The sequence below is a fragment of the Thunnus albacares genome, chromosome 7 (assembly GCF_914725855.1).
Source record: "Thunnus albacares chromosome 7, fThuAlb1.1, whole genome shotgun sequence".
NCBI classification, from domain to species: domain Eukaryota; kingdom Metazoa; phylum Chordata; class Actinopteri; order Scombriformes; family Scombridae; genus Thunnus; species Thunnus albacares.
Window position 1 is genome coordinate 27390193 of NC_058112.1, and position 16315 is coordinate 27406507.

A 16315-nucleotide genomic window follows, 5' to 3' on the forward strand; every position below is an offset into this window, starting at 1 on the left:
AAAACTACATTCCCCAGCTAAACTTTCGGATTTACAGACTCTCGCGAGATTGCCCCCATCGTAGTAAATTCTCCATCCAAAACATTGAAGAGGGGGGGAGGTGAGATGTGATGTGTGTGTTACATAAACACTGAGAGCAGCATGTGAATTTATTACATCGTTTTATTTCAGTATTTTAACATTTACATGCACATGATTGAGTCAGTCATGCTTACAGACGTTGGATGTTTCACCACAGCCGGCTGTCACGATTTTCTCCTCAGCAGTTTGTGCTCTCAGCTCCCCTCTCCGACCCAGAAAGGCTTTTTTTTTTGCCACAGCATTTTTTAGTCCAACACACCCCCCTCTGCCGCCATGCTCCCTCTCTCTCACTCTCTCTCTCTCTCTTTCACATAAACACACACACCCAAACTAAACATGAAATTCTGAGAAACATAGGATTTGTGACACAAAACAAAGCCTGTCATGTACTCATTAGAGTGATAAGAGTATACAAATGTGTCCACATGCTGACAGTCATCATGCAGCTGCTCGCATTCTTTGACACAAGTGGAGGGATCGAAGACAACGTGACACCGTGAGGAAGGAGCAGCAAGTTGTGTAAGAATTTCAAACGGGATGAAATTTAATTTATAACTGACCAGCTGCCTTTCAGACATATTTACAATGTGCAGGATAAAAATATATTTACAAAATGTCATCTTTCACAAAATAATCCTTACAATAATCAATTTTATAGCACCTATTTTATATTCTGACATTTGCACAGTAATATTATACACTCACCTACAATTTAATAAACATTTATCAGCTTAAAGGCTCAAATATTTAGCAGTGAAACAGCTGCCAACACATTTCACAGCAGATACACAGCATTTAAATGTAGTGTAACACATTCAGCAAAATGACATTAGTTTTTTAAGAGAGACAAAAGAGGCCTCCAAGTGTGTTTAAATTGATGACATTAAATATCTTCAAATTTTCACACGTCAAACACACACACACACACACACACACACACACACACACACACACACACACACACACTCCTATCGGTAGGTTTTGAGAGTCCCCCTTCACGTCTCGGTCGTGTCCTCGCAGCCCAACAGCTGAAAACAAGACAAGAAAATGTGGATTTAGTCGTGGACAGTTGCCTGTGAAAAATCTCTATATGTGTCCATATAATCTGCAAGATTTTAAACAGTCAGAGCTCGCAGGGAAAGTGCACAAACATGTTGAAATATAAGCTTGACCACCGTCTCTTAACATGCATGTTGTGGCTCTTTAAAATGTATATGTTAACAAGAGGCAAAAAAAAGATAGGGATATTTTTTAACCATCTTGTGCCACAAAGCTACTAAAACTACATCTTCTGAGTTTTCTTTAATTTCAGGTTTTTGTTTTGTATATACGTTAAGTGTATTTACCCCTCCCAGTATTGATATCCTTAACTACACACACACCACCCCCCTTAAATCCAACAATACAAAGCTTTTCTCGAATTTAAGTTTCTTCCCCACCTCCTCTTAACACACACACTTACACACACTCTTTCTTTTACCTTATCTGAGTCAACATTAACTCCATCTTTCCCTAAACAAACGCTAATCCAATTTTTGACACCGCGACACGACAAAATCTGTTGTTTCGCCCACAGTGTTTCTGGAAACTTCCCTATATTGGTGCGACAGTGTCCACACATTCACCTTCACGAATCCAAGGTTAATCTCGTATTTCTTTATATTGTAAATTATGAAACAAACGTTTTTAGGATAAGCAGATATTGCCTGAATTTAAAGAAGGAAAAAGAATCACATCGGGGCAGCGTTCAGGACAAATGCTTGCCCTGCTGATAATTTCTCACGCTGACAACAAAATAAAAAATACCTCGACTGTCATCACTGATCTGATTTGAACCATTTTGTTCCCAGAAATTAAGTTAATATAAGATTAAGTTTTGTTGACAAATCGGTAGTGTGTACCAAGACTTTGCCAGAGTTTAGAGGATTTTCTTTTTCATCTAATTCTCTGCCCCTTGTGTGTGTGTGTGTGTGTGTGTGTCGCTGTCCTCCTCCGTGGTGCTGAAACGCACATTTCAGTACCACAGAAGTGGACAGCGACACACAGTAAGACCCTTTAAACACCCCTAAACCTTGTCAAATGTAAATGATCGACTTCTGCCCTGCACAAGTATCGGATATATATCTGACAGACACCAACGAGCACACCTGCCCCATTCTGTACTCACAGCTGTCGACCCCACAGTAACTGCTCCTGGTTCGGTTTTTGCCCCCTATAACTGATCATATCCCGTGATACAGCATGAGCCTAAACAATGACATCTCGATAAAAGCATCCGAGCAACTTCAACACAACACACACACACACACACACACACACACACACAGCCTAATTCTCCTTTTACACGTTCAAAAAAACTACCGTGACAGTCGTTACAGTAAAGCCACACTCTCTACTCTCATTGAACTCTAAATGACAGGTATTCTCACAAATATCTAACCAGTGAGTCGTATCCAAAACCTTTAAAGTATCTGACAACCGACACAGGTTAAGAGCGTCCTCTCAACAATTACCAGATTTATATGTTTTGTTTTGTGTGTTGTTTAACATACCTATACGGTCCCGTCTCATCCATCGACGACAGCAACCTCTCCAGCTTCATCTGAGGACACAGAGAACATAAGTGAGTCTGATTTAATCGCGGCAAAAAAGTAATAAAGACTATAGTCTTCGTTTAAACCTCTAATCTTATCATTTCACCGTCTCTAACTTTTCAAAAAGATGACTAACAAATAAGACTTAAACACTACGTAAAATATAGGGATCCAAGTACGTTTTGAAAGCTATAATTCCTGCAAAATATCTGGGTGTTAATTTGAAAAATGTCTGCCTCTTTTTTAACATATAAACACTAGAAAACCCTCAAATTTCACCGGTATGCAGCTTTAAAACACATTTTAATAAACGGGGAGTGCAAGAATTACCTTCAGTAATTTGTATTGTGTTCAAAACATTAAAAAAAAGCACAATCAGATTTAGTCTTTATTGGGCTCAATTGATGTATTTACATATCAGCTGAGTTTTCTCATCAAATTATATTTTACAGTTTTACAGTTTTTCTTATGTTAGTTTTAGTGTTAAAAAACAGGCAGAGTTGTGCTTGAACGCACAGTGAAACGATAGAGTATAGGTTGTTTGCTGTGATTTGCACAATATTCATATAACATTACATGAAAGATATAACATATAATCACCTGTGTGTGTGGTGTGTGTTTGTGTGGTGTGTGTGTGTGTGTGTTATGTCCAGCTGAGCAGACAGTGATGAACGTATAGTGCTGCCTCACATCGTGGTTGAAGTCACATTGTTCTGTTTATCCTGCAATAAAAAAATATATAAAGAGATCACATTATAAACCCTGTAAAACCTACTGTGTCACTACACCGTTTTTAAAACACACACAGACGAAGTGTGAACGCACAGAGAGACAGAATCACACACTCCGCCACATGCTGATTTGGCCGAAACACACACGAAACAAGCAAAAAGTGAGACAAAAGGACACCAAACACTCGCCTGATCAGTCTGATCAAAGTCTGACCGACACTTAGACATACGTTTAAATCATACACGTATACACACACACCTCTGAATCATCTGAGAAAGATAAACCTACACACTCACAGCACTGCAGGTAACACTCAAGCCTCCGACTACTCTTAACAACTCAAATCACAGACTGAGAAAACCGTAATTAGAAAGCATCCAGGATATGTAAATTACAACAAAAAAACAACCCATGAAAACATCATGAATCAAAAATGAATTAAACATTTGAATTTTGAAACACACATTTAAACAAACAGGAATGTTAAATCGGGGGTCGTTTTGTCTAAATATATGTTGGAGAATATTTTCATCATAAGTCAGATTTCTCTTAGATATTAAATAAGACAAATAAAGAAGAAAATATCTTTCACATTTAATGAATTAACAAGTAATATATCCCCTAAAATATAAAACTGGACTTATCTTATTAAATATAATGTATTGAAATATAAATGTGTCTTTATGTACGTCCTGAGATATAGTTATCGTATGTTTAAATGTTTGTTTCTCTCCATTTCATCTATTGAGCACTCACACGCACACTCACACACACACACACACACTTCCAGCCGTTACGAGAGGGTCTTTGGTGTGTGTGTGTGTGTGTGTGTGTGAGAGAGAGACCTGCCAGACCTGTGTGTGCGTTAGCGTGAGTGTGTGTGTGTTTGTTTAGGATATTTTCCTTTAATTTTACACCAGTTTAACACACAGTTTGACACTTAACTCGAATGCAGCTCACAGGAAACGTGTGTGTGAACGTGTGTGTGTGTGTGACACTTACGTTGATAAATTAACATCCAGACCCTTGATGAGATAACACTCCACACACACACACACACACACATAAAATCAGCCTTACACACACTACACTTGATTTTTCATTTAGAATATACTGTATGTACGTACACGCAAAGTTGGACACACTCACACTCACACACACACACACACACACACACACACACACACACACACACACAAGCACACATACCAAAACACACACACGCACACTCTTGCAATATACAGCCAATAAATGACAAAATAAAACCACCGCAAGCTACCGTAAGAGTAAAAAATAAAGTCTTGAGAAGTTTAAAAATAGTTAAAACTAAAGTAATGTGATATAAAAACTTGTGCATCTGCAGTTTTACGTTTGTGTTAAATACTGTATCAACTTTACACTTTATACAACATCATCCATTTAATTTACATTTTCCTGTTTAATGGAGGATCCTATAGCATCATTCTGCTGCGTCACCTCCTCTCACTGAAGTCAATTTTTTAAATGACGCACATTCCAGCGAGACGCCTGTTGTGCCCGACACCACACCTCCAAGTCAGCAAACACAAGCTACTAACACACCGACAAAAGGCGTAAACTCACACACACACACACACACACACACTGCAGGACCACCGCACTGCATGGGACAGATCAGGTGTCTTAGAAGTTACCATAGTATCCAGATTAGCGTCAGGCTCATATATCGCCTGATATTTGCCTTTAAAATGCCTCGTTAGCGTCCCCTGCCACAGATATGATGGAGGCTTGGACATGAGGATTTCAACATGTCACTCTGCAAAAAAAACCTGCTATCAAGCCCATCTAAATAAATCTCATCAGTCTTGCTTTCAAATGAGAGTTTTAGTGACCTATAACGGTATAAATGAAGCCGTTCAATAACTGGTGGAAACATCGAGGGGGGACACAGAATATTTTAATTTCTTAGCCATCAAAACAATCACATGTAAAGGTGCTAAATATAAGTAATCACAGCTTCAATTCCAGAGATACTAACATTAGTATCGGCCCTCAAAAACCCACATCAGACAAAGACATTTCTACTTTTTTTGGGGTGAAATTAAACAACACTTCAGGGAAAGGATTTCCCCAGCTGATATACTGTTAACGGACTGCAGTGCTGTTTTTCTGGGCAAGTTTTAGTTTCTCTCAACCTCAAGAGCAGAGCCTCCAAGGCGTCCTGAACAGAGATACGAGAACCTCTCATTGGAAATTGATAAAAAGAGACCTCAGATTTAACATATGTGGGGAAAAAAAAGACTCTTCCCTATTTCATAGGGACACCCTGAGTCCTCTTAAGGTCCCCAGATGATTTCCTGCACCCTGGTATCACAAGCATCGAGCCAGTTAAAGACGAGGACACTGTACAAACCCATTATATCATGATCTGACTAAATCCCTGCATCCAACAAAGTTGTAGTGACAACAGCTTCAAACACTGCTCCAGAATCATCAGCTGGCATCACATCACGTGTACTCTTAATACTCCTCCTCCCAAATACCCTACAGCACAACTGAAATGGGAATAAATCAACCTGCGCTGTTTCGTTCCTGAACTATTTGTGACTGCTGTGATTCATAAAATTTCACTTATTCTGCTGCTTTCAAGTCGTAGCAAAACGGCTGAACGTCAAATATAACCACAAGGTCTGGAAGCTGGTTTGAAACTGGTGCAAGTTTCATGGAGCAAAAACACGAGCTGGTCGGTTGATGGTTCATTTGCCACTTTACTTCTTGGAACTTAACCAGCCTTCTGTTTTCCTTAATCCTCCTTTCTGCCCACCTTTCCCTCTGTTTCCTCTTTCTACAGCTGCAGATCCACAGATTTTATATAGACAATCTAAAGACTGATGTAATACAGTATATGAGCCCCAATTTGACATTTTCTTTAACAGATTTACTACAGTAGGAGCTAATTTGGGATATTTCCAAACTCAAACGTACTCTTTACTCTTTACCTTTAACAGTTTCTAGTTATAAAAATAATACATTCTTGAATTAAGAGCTTTTATTCACTGATTTCTGAGTGAAAGTATCTCCAGTATAGATGTTCTTTATTTTCATTTAAAATGATATAAGTTAATTTGAACTAGGCAGACTATAGGACACGTTCATACTTGAGAAATCAAAAGTCACACCCATTTACCTTCCCTTTCTGGCAACAGACGACTCCCCCTGGCATTGAGGACAAAGAGGGGGCGGGCGTGTCCCATTAAAACCGGCTTGACTTTCAGGGTTTCAGGTGATGAAACTGAGGGAAAAAAAAAAGTTTCAGTTGATCCGAGTCCTTTCGCTGCTCGTCCCGATGCCTCCTCCCTCCCTGCCGGGGGCCAACAGTCCTTGTTTTCTGCATCCTCTGCTTCACCGCCTGCGATAGCTTTAATTTTCTGTCTTCTCGTAATCATCATTTTGCTCCTAAGAATAAAAAAAAAAAAAACACATAGATTCATGATTCATACAAATACTTTTTTGTGGCACTCTAACATGTAATTGGGTGACATGGTCAAAACTAAGATACCATAAAAACACATTAATACGTGCAAAAAAAAAAAAACCTAACAAATGTTACTTTTAAAAGAGAGATGAGCTGTCAAACAGTGATTACATTTCTCCCCCCTTGAAGTGGGTAATTAACACATGCATGGAGTTGGGATTGTAATTAATAAACCACCAGTTTGTACGAGAGCAGGTAACAAGGGTAGGACACTGACTGCGGGTGTCCCGCTTTTATCAACCCCTGCCGCCCACAGGACAGACTGCTCACAGTTCCTCTTATTGGCAACACTGATTCTGCATCTGCTGCCACGTTACGGTGAGATACACACTAACACACACACTCACACACACACAAGTAAATTAATGAGAATATAGCACAAAGACACTATACAGTGTATGTCAAAAAAAATGCACGTGTTAAACATGCACGTTAACATAAAGAAGTGAGGTCATGTCACAGGTATACACATGATGGAAGTCACACATACCAACACACACCTTTAGACATCTTCTTATTTTCAGCATTAAAATACATACAAATGAGACACACACACATGAAAATACACTCAAGCCTACACACAACAATGATGAGTTAAATTTAAATGCCACTTATATACAAACTGCAGTAAATGACCACAACAACTGATATTTTAAGCCTAAATTTGTTACATTTTCTAATAAAACTCTGATTTCATGCAACTTATATTAGTGTCATATATTTTTATTTTTAAAGGGATTTAATGTAAAGCAGGAATTTTGATTATGAAGATTTATATCAGCCCCCAAATTAGACTGTATGTGTGTGTGTGTGTGTGTGTGTGTGTGTGTGTGAATCTGTGTATGTCTGTATTTTGCGTCTGTGGGGTGAAAGTGACTTTCTTCACTGTCTTTAGATTATCTACGGAGGTTTTCTGGATTTTTTTCTTTTCTTTTCTTGTTACCTTTTTCTGTATTTGATCCAATATATAGCTCTTTACCTTTTACTTTGCACTGTATGTATTCTAATGTAAAGCACAGTGATTTTTCTCTGTAATAAAATGTGATATATGCATTAAATTACCTCACTTTGCCAAAAAAAAAAGACTACATAGATTCAGTTTTACAAATACAAAGTTAGATAATCTGTGTTAAGGTTTGTTTCTTCAGTCTAAATCCCTTCTTTTAAAGCATGAATTGTACTAAAATACCATCAATTTTATCTAAAAGTTTAACATAAACCCTCTGTAGAACAAGCAGCCTGAACAATGAGATGAAGAAGAGCTACTCTTCCTCTCTGGAGCTCTGTGTCTTCATCTGTACAGTCAGCCATTTTCTGCCAGACATGAGGAGGCTTCACTGAGGCTTCATTGCTTATGAAAGAAAGGCTTTTGTAACCAGCTAACAAAATCCAGATATGGAGAAAAACACACGTCGTAAACAACAGAACTAACGACGCTGAAGGATTTATATATGATTCAGTTATTCCTCGGCAGAAGCCTTCTCATGCCCGACTGCCAACCCAATGAGTGGTCACAACAAAATGGCTGACCTGCATCTTTGAGGATCATCATACATATTGGGTTTTTTTTTAAAAAAAAAAAGATCTGGGAGGTAAATTTAAAACTCAGACAACCTATTTTCATCTTGGTTTGTATATTTCATCATTTAACTGTGTTGGAGATGATTGAATTGACATATTGGCAGTTTTTTAAAGATTTTTTTTGGAGCAAAGTTGTGATGTTTTGTTTTTTGCTGCAGTTTAAAATTATTTATAAGTTAAACGAAGGAGGTCATTAGACACCTGGAACTGCCTGTTTTTCATATTAGTTCTGATGTAAGAGTTTAAAGAGCTTTTATTTGATGAGTTCAACTTTTCCTCACTTTGTTCTGACACATGATCAAACATCTTTCCATGAATGTACAATTAAGATTTTATTGGAGAGATTAAATTTAAAGTTGTTACATTTGAGAAAAACTTTTACATTCAAAAGAGTTGCTAAAATCCCTCATCAAGTCTGAAATGTTGAATGTGCAATGCTTTTGTTCGGCTGATACTCAGTTTGTGTCATTTCTCTTAGATATAATAAAAGTTTGGACATGATTTTACTTAGTAAACTTTAAACGTGTTGTTCTGCAAAACCTGCTGTCTAAAAACGTTGTCTGTAAAGGTTTAAAATGAATGTTTTTTGTGATTTATGATGGTATAGCTGAGGAGAAGACACTCTGAATACTTCAATTTCTTTGGCATCAAATCAATAACAGTTAAAGGTATTGAATCTAAGGAAAAAAACAGCTTAAATCCACAAACATTGACATTGATATAAACCTTTAAACAAAAAAAACATGAAATAGGAGTTGAAAGAGGTCCTGTAGGTAAACTTTTCCTCTTGTTGTTTTTTACACACAATCAAACATATTTCATCAGGATCATGTTAAAATATGACTTAATTGGAGAAATTCAATTTAAAGTTGTAACATTTTAGTAAATCTGTCCTCTTCTACTCTCTAAACATTTACTAAAATATCTCAAATCAGCAAGTTTGAAATGTTTAATGTGCAATGCTTCTGTTAAGCAGATACAGACTCAGCTTGTGTCATTTCTCTTGGATATAATGAAGGTTTGGACATGATTTTACTTAACAAGCTGCTAAGTAAAAGTAAGCTGCTCTGCAAAACCTGCCTTTTACAATTGTCATCTGCGTAGGTTTCAAATGAATGTTTTTGAGACTTATGATGGTATAGCTGAGGAGAAGAGAAGAGAATATTTCTTTGGCATCAATACGTTCACATTTAAATGTATTTTATCTAAGGTATAAACAGCTTCAATCTACAAATATTATCTTTAAATAAAATAAGAAGTAGGAGTTGAGAGATGTCCTGTTGGATTCATACATGATCAAACATGTTACATGAAGGCACTTAATATTTATCTTGAGTTGAGATATATTCAATTTAAAGTTCAGAAAATCTGTTAACAGCTGCTGAAATCCTTCTTCACATCATCAAGTTTGAAATATTTAGTGTGCAGCAGATACAGACTCAGCTTGTGTCATTTGCCTCAGATAAAATGAAGGTTTGGACATGATTTTACTTAACAAATAAACAAATGAAACAAAAAAAACAAACATATGATACAAGTTCAAACAGGTCCTGTTGAAAGAAGTGAGCTTCTCTTCTCCTTGTAATCATACATGAGATTAAATTTAAAGTTGTAAAATATTTTTATCCCAAGTTTGAAGCATGACATATGTAATATTTTGGTCAGCAGGCAAGTATTCACTGTTAAAATGTATACCTATATATATATATATATATGTAACATTTGTAAAGCTTCTGAAAAGCTTAAATGATCTTAAATGATGAAACATAAAACCCATGTAAATACAGCACATCTGTATGAAGCACTGAGACAAATAGAAAGGCTAGTTTGGGATGATCTCAGTGAGACAGGAGAATATTTGTACTGCACTAATCTCACTGAGTATCACGCGAAACTGTTTTGACTTTAACTCTCAACTTCCCACAAATTAACGAGTGTTCTGACGTACTGAGATGTGTCCAAAAATAACTCTGTTGATGTGACAGACGGTCAAACTCGAACATTGTTTACAGGTTGACCGAATGTATCGGTAAAAGCAGAAAAAGCTTTTGGCCACATCTTCATGTAACACACACACACACACACACAGAGAGAGAGACACACACACACACAAATCCAGAAATGTATAAGTGAATAAGTGCATGAACCCACACACACACAGAGGTACCCAGGTTCTCTCTCTGTGTCATTCAAAAACATACACACACACACACACGATGGTCCATTAAAAATGTTTAGTGTATCAATTTAGCTGCAGCCACTGAAAACAAAAGAAAAAAAAAGAGAAAGAGGAGAAAGAGGACCGACCACCACCGCAGCAGCAGCAGCAGGTCAGGCTGTTGTTTCTATACATCGTATACGTGAACATGCAGTCCGGGATCAAATCTATGACTGTTTAACTTTAGCAGAAGTTTGAACATCAACAGAAAGAAAGACAAAAAAGTTATTTCTGTGTCTGTGTAAACTCAGTCAGATGTGGGATTTAGACTAGAAGAAGGGAATAACATTGAAATTATTTGTATATTTGCACAATTCGGTGCTGATTTTTCTTTTAATTTCTACTAATTTTACAATAAATACTTTCTATGATTGTTTAGGATTTTTTTTTTCCTGGTGTTTGTCTCAGTTCCAGTTATTGACCATCATCATGATCTGAGTGACTCTCTGTTTAGATGAGTGTTACATTTACTGCAATTATTATGATCACTGTATGTTCTCACCTGTATGTAAATACACAGATTTTACGTATTTTTACTTGTAAGTTTTGTTACACTTGGATGTTTTTCCCCCTCTCGACATGCGTCTGTTTTATTTTTACCAGCATGCGTCTTCGACTTCGATGTACCAATTGAAGCTGAATCATCTTAAAACTGCTGCTTTACATCATCGAGATTACAGTCAGCTGCTAGTTTGGGCTGTAAGAGTCAGAGCAGCACTGCCTCGATCATTATCCTGTTACTGCAGAAACATCACAGGAGAGCAACGTGTCGGCAAAAAGAAAAAGTCAAGTTGATACATGTTTTAAAATTTTAAAAAAAAAGAGGTCAAAATAAAATTAAGACTTTAAATTGGATAAAAGATTGTGAATTACACTGCTTATACTTTGCTTTTTCAATGAATTTAACACAGTGTTTGTTCATTTTCTTGGTAAAACAAACACACACACACACACACACACACACACTGACCTGTAATAGTCAGGAATCTAAAATTTACATCTTTAATTTATAGTTTGAGTAGATAAATTCAAATCCACAGTACTGTAATGTTAAAACTCTGCAGACTTTTGTTAGTCAATTAGCTGTAAAATACAAACTGACAAACCTCCAATAATCCTTTAACAGTAAAAAATATAATTTAATTATCACAATCTGATGAAAACTGGTCCAAAACTTTTGTATATTTAACTCCTTAACATGTGTCACATTTCATTTCATTTAAAGTCACTGTGGACAATAGAGCTACACCGGCTCTCGGCATAAATGGACACATTGTGTTACAACTTTTGTGTGTGTGTGTGAGTGTGAGAGTGTGTGTGTGTGTGTGAGTGTGAGAGTGTGTGTGTGTGTGTGTAGGTTTTATTTTTGTCTTGTTTTGTCCCGACTGTATGTCACTACTGTATGTGGGTGTTGAGGGATATGTGTCTCGTGCTGTTTGTGTTTTTTTTATTTACTTGTTCAATGTTCAAAATAAAAATGTGTCACGTTTGTGTGTCAGTTTTTGGACCAGCACACATCCTGTGGAAACCTGTTTCAAATGTAAAGTTTACTCTGTTGTTGTCATGTGAAAACTTTCTCTTACTGTTGTGATGTTCATGTTTTAACCTCTGTTGCTCAATTACATGCTCCTCTTTGGGTTCAGAAACTTTTTTTTTCTTATGTAACAGTTTCAAAACTGATTATGTAAACCAAAAAGAGCGCTCAGTGGTCGAACTAAATACAGGTCTGTTTTTCGTATTTTCCTGGAAAAATACGAGTAGTTACAGGAATTTCCTCTGAAAGTGGCACAGTGTTTGTAGCAAAACAACTTGATACAACATATGCTGCTCTTAATATATCTGAACAATGTTGGTGTGTTTCCTCTTTTCCTTCCTCGTTCCAACTACAGATGATTAAAACGTGAAAAGGAGGAAACATAAATGAGAAGCAGTGAGGGAAAAAGTATTTGTGTTTCATCAGTTTTTCTCCTGATGGTTAATTAAACATTTCTCAACCTCATGAGTCTTCTTCTGCTACGTCTTCAGACTTTTCTTTATATATAAGTTACATTATACCAAAAAATGTTACAAACTGCCTTTCATTAATGAGATCAGATAAAAACAAGATGTTAATTTTGCTAAAATAATCTGTTTTAAACCATTTAGATGCATCTTAATACAATTTACTGTCTATAAAATGTGTGCTTCCTCTAAAAAAAAAAAAGGTTTCAGTAACTTTTTGTTTATTTCTTTCTAGAGCTGGAAATCATATGTGACCTACTTTTCTGTTTTACAGGATATTAGATGATCTAGACCAGTTTGTCACAAGGTCACTTGTTATGTAGATGTTGCTAAGATGTGTAAGGCTGATTTATTGATATTTGTTTTATACATATGTAACTGAAAGTAGTGACTGAGTAGGTTTCTGCCTTTTTGTTCTTTAAAATAAAATATAAACATACGTCGTTTTCAAAAATTCACATGATAACTCGACACCTCTCTAATTACCAGGAGAGGTTGAAACATCTGGATATGAACAGTCGAGCAAACTGCTTCTGCGGTGAGTAAAAAATGTGTATGTGACCTTGAAATGTATCTTAACAAAGTAAAAAAAAAAAAAAACAGCCACAAAGTTTCATTTTTGTCTCAATTAGCTGAAAAACACAAATAAACAATTTAACCTCTTGTGTCCTTGAACAAACGACATTTAAAAAGTGGTGACGTGTGTTTGAGGACAGAGTGTACAACATCTGTAATAAGTGTAATGAGAGTAAATCCCTTTGAATTAATGTTTAATCTCTGTCACAGTTATCGTATTTTAACTTACAATTAAAAATACAAACCACTGTAAAAATTCTGCATATTAAAAATGAATAATTACTGGACTTGGTTGTGTTTAAGAAGTCAGAACAGTCCAAACTCTCTGCTTTAGGGCTTTTTTTTGTTAAAGGATTTCATCTGAAGGATTTCAGTGGTATAGAAAAGTGTTTTAGGCAACTAAAATCACTCTTTTCTTTCTCAAAAAAAAAAGTGATGTGACAGAAGTAGAAATCAGGATGAGAAGTAGAAACTTAGCAGAGATGTTCTCCTGAAGGAAAAAGAGACTCCTTTGTTTTCTACTGTGGACGTATTCAGTGTTCATGACAAAAACATGGGCAGTAGCAGCAGCAGATATTACTGACCTGTGTTATGATGTTTAGTTTTTGGCCGGCAGTTTAACATCTGACAGCTGAATGAAGTCAGCTTCCCCCCCCGAGCAGAAAAACACCTGAGGTAAGATATCAACATGGTTTTAATATGTTTTAACATTAAACTCTAAGTTAACACACACTGAATGGCAGAAGAAGCTGTTTGCTTTCAGGTGATGAAACAACATCTACACTCCAAAACAGCTCAGACTGAGAATAAAACTTCAGTTTAAGTTGATTTCTTAAAATTTAATAGTTAATTGAGTAACTGAGTTTTTTTAAAAGACCTTTTAAAATGTTTTTAGTGTATATATACTTTTGTTTCCTGTCTGACTGTTGGTTCCATGTTTTGCTGCTTTCTGTAACACTCTCTCTGCTTATATGAATATTTGTATGATTCATTATTTCAGTTTGATTGTTTTTGAGATAGTTTGTAGGGAAATTGTCATAAATAATCTATTTATTACTAAAATAAGTGACCTGTAAGAGTTACAGCATCTTAGTGGTTTGATCAAGAGCACTTTGACACGATGCACAATGATTTCCTAGTCGGGATAAAATATGAAAGCTTGCTTCTGGGCTTTTGGGCTTCAATAGAGGATCAGACATGAAAATAAGTCATGAATTATTTAAAGGTGACAACTTTAAAGATCATGACAACACTAACGTCGGGGTCAAATCTATAAGAAAAAAGGTTTTATGCTCTAAATTCTCTCTTGAATTGGAAAGTTTAGGTAATAAATTTTGCTTCACTCAGGCTAGAATATGCTGGTTATCTATTAAACCTTTACAGATGCAAACAACTGTTTATACTAATATTAACTGTGTTTTTAATATGTTCACACTGGAAAATAATATAGTTAAGATGCTGAACGTCCTGATGTGCAGACAAACTTTAAATCATATAAAGGGCAGAACCTTAAAACTCCTATTCTGTTTTATTTTTACTGTTTTGCTCTTTAATGTTTATAAAAGGTAGAAAATACTTTGGTTACTGTGATGTTTTTATACATCAGTCTTTTCAAGCAGAAATGATTATTAACAGCCAGTGAGGCCTCCAAAGCTCCTCTGTTATAACCTACAATCTCGACTCTTTCTATCAAAAAATGTTAATGTTAATGTAAAACAGCTGATAAATGTAATTATGTTGAGTTTTATGAGTTTTTGACAATTTTTGACTGATCAGTTTTATGGAAGTAGAGTAAATATGAGGATTTAATAATAAAAATAAGAGCCGATCCACTTTTCCAGCGTCCTGTTGTCATCATCAGCTTATTTTTACATTTGTTTTATATTATATTTCAATTGCTTTAAATTTGCTATTGAAAAAAAAGGGCATCATGGAGGGAAACTGACATCATGGTTTTCAGTTTCTTTATCAAATTTTACCACACACACACACACACACACACACAGATCATTAGTCCTCTGTGAGATACTAAATTTTAATTGTGTTTTTTGAAAGTTGTACAGATGTTATTCATCTGTTTTACAGATGATAGTGATAGTTCATCTGCATGATGTTGTAACTCGGCATTAAAATAGTCTAGAAAAGGAACTTTACATATAAATAAAGAGCAGAGTCAAAGTCCTCCAAGAGAAATTTAAATCTCATAACTATATAATTAGTGTGTATATATGTATATATACATATAAACACACTTTATAATTTCAGTCTTACAAACAGAAAAAGGAAATAGCTGAAAAGATGGTGAGGAAACATTTCTTTTCCGAGTTAATGATTCACAAAACATAATCAAAAACATAAATTCTGTTTGTTATTGTGGAATTGAAATAAAATAAATGTGATGAATGACTGATGGTGACTGAGAAAAGATGATATTTCATGTTGTTTACAAATTCTGCAGGTTTGAAGGAGATTTTGATATTAATAACGTTGGTCTGTGTGTGTCCTTGTTCATGTATGGAACAATAATTTCAATAGAAAAATGGAAAATAAATGATGAAAATGTGTTTATATGAAAGTTTGTGTTTGAGCAAGTCTATTAACAACTGTACATTTGTATTTGTGTGTGTGTGTGTGTGTTTGACAGAAATTAAAGAGAGATCAAAGAAAGGAGAAAAGTGTCAGAGTGAGTCAGTAAGTGTCAGCACAAGTGCGTCAGCATAAGTGAGAATTTATTTGTGCATTCTTGACATATGTGAATGTGTGAGTGCATGTAAATATTCCTATATATATGTGTGTGTGTGTGTGTGTGTGTGTGTATGTGTGTGTGGGTGGGTGTGTGTTCACCTAAGATCTTCATTAACTATAGGAACAGTCCCTTTAAGCTAAGCTATAAAGCATAAATAGTAGTTTTGCTTTATAGTTTGAAATGACTGAATTCAATTTAATTAAAAGGTGTTTTGTGTCATCAACGGTTCAGAAGTGTCCTTGAACTTGAAGTAACAGCCCGCAAACAGGAGA

The 16315-nt window shown here is 35.8% G+C and overlaps 1 long non-coding RNA gene across 5 annotated transcripts in view; it reads right to left on the minus strand.

Moving 5' to 3' along the window:
- Window positions 1-144: 144 nt before the first annotated feature.
- Window positions 145-16315, minus strand: part of LOC122986466 — a 64658-nt gene continuing 48487 nt past the window's right edge. For 3 of the 5 annotated variants that reach the window (XR_006404309.1, XR_006404311.1, XR_006404307.1), the window contains 4 exons: window positions 13882-13967; window positions 6574-6842; window positions 2634-3397; window positions 145-1109 (listed from right to left, as the gene is read on the minus strand). This is a non-coding gene — a long non-coding RNA (uncharacterized LOC122986466). The remainder of the gene's footprint in view (window positions 1110-2633; window positions 3398-6573; window positions 6843-13881; window positions 13968-16315) is intronic. The other 2 variants (XR_006404310.1, XR_006404308.1) reach the window with 2 other exon arrangements.